Source organism: Frankliniella occidentalis, unplaced genomic scaffold (assembly GCF_000697945.3).
Source record: "Frankliniella occidentalis isolate FOCC.00 unplaced genomic scaffold, Focc_3.1 Scaffold1176, whole genome shotgun sequence".
NCBI lineage: Eukaryota > Metazoa > Arthropoda > Insecta > Thysanoptera > Thripidae > Frankliniella > Frankliniella occidentalis.
Genome location: NW_026268282.1, coordinates 1 through 1,220, shown reverse-complemented (window position 1 = coordinate 1,220; position 1,220 = coordinate 1). Strand labels below are relative to the sequence as shown.

At 60.2% G+C, this 1,220-nt stretch overlaps 1 protein-coding gene across 1 annotated transcript in view; it reads right to left on the bottom strand.

The window, feature by feature from the left end:
• Window positions 1–1,194, bottom strand: part of LOC113211657 (uncharacterized) — a 3,559-nt gene extending 2,365 nt beyond the window's left edge. Inside the window, exon 1 of the mRNA XM_026430108.2 lies at window positions 826–1,194. The gene's annotated coding sequence lies outside the window, so the exon portion shown is untranslated. The remainder of the gene's footprint in view (window positions 1–825) is intronic.
• Between the last annotated feature and the right edge of the window lie 26 nt (window positions 1,195–1,220).

Here is a 1,220-nt window from a genome sequence, read left to right as displayed (position 1 = left end):
CGGGCTCGGGCAGGGCCTGCAATAACGTCCCCCGCTCATGACCGCATCACGTTACTAACTCCCCCCCCCCTTCCCTCTCGCTTTCGTGATCGCTGCATTCATCTGCATTTCAGCGTTACCGGATACACACCCCCACCCCACCCCCGAAGCAAAGCCCAATTTAACCCCTGAAACCTCCTCGAGTCACCCCCGTACCGAACTTGGTCAGCAGCCGTACCTCCGTGCACGGTGCTGTCGTGGTGCTGGCTGACCATGACAACGGTGGTGGCATCACTTCTGTGTCGCCTTACTCAGTCTACCTTAACCTCCCACGCGCGCGCCCCTGACCCAGCGACCTCGGTATCGTTATCGTCGTCCTCAGCTCGGCCTTCCTCCTCCCCTGGGGCGGCCTGGACCTGGAGCCATTGCCGCACCGCCGCCGAGCTCCACCCGAGTACCCTGTGGGGTGCTGCCGGCCGGCCAGCCACATAGAACCTCTTGCACACCACTGAGGACCCCTGGCATCGCTTCACGACGCATTTTAAGCTTTATCATAACAAGGAGGTACGTAGCCTTATATACTTCCGACGGTCACCGAGTCGCGCCCGTACCAAACGGTATCGTCGTGGTGCTGACTGACAATGGAAAGGATGGTTCTCAGCAGCCCGCCCGCCTATAACTCAGCGTACCTTAACCTTCCAAAAAGCACACCTGCCCAGCGACTTTGGTAGCTTTTTCCCTTCCTTCTCGTTAGGAGCGGACTGACGCCAATGACGCAACACCCGCCCCGCCGAGTTCCACCGATTCCACCCGAGTACCTTGTAGGGAGCTGCGGGCCGCACTTACTGGACAAAGACACTCGTGTCGCGAACACAGCTGCTGCGGCTCCTCCTGGGGCAGGTCGGGGCGGCGCGCGTTCACTGGGCAGAGTGGGTGAGGTTAGGAGGGCCCGGACGAGTGACGTGTGTCGACCTGGGCTGCCTCGAGCGAACTGATCTGTGGGCGAGGAGAGGACCACGCCGCCGGACTGACTGCCGCCGGACGAAGGGGAGGTTAGGGGCGGAGGGAAGAAGAGGGGGGAAGGGGGTCCGCCGCCGTCTGCTGCAACCGTTTCTCCCTCGCTCAGTTTTGGGCTCGCAAACTTGCAAAGAGGCAATCGGGGAGCTTCAGCTGAATCAGACGCAATCGTGTGAGCAACGTCAACACTTTATTGCTCTTTGGAATAAATTACAAAACTATTG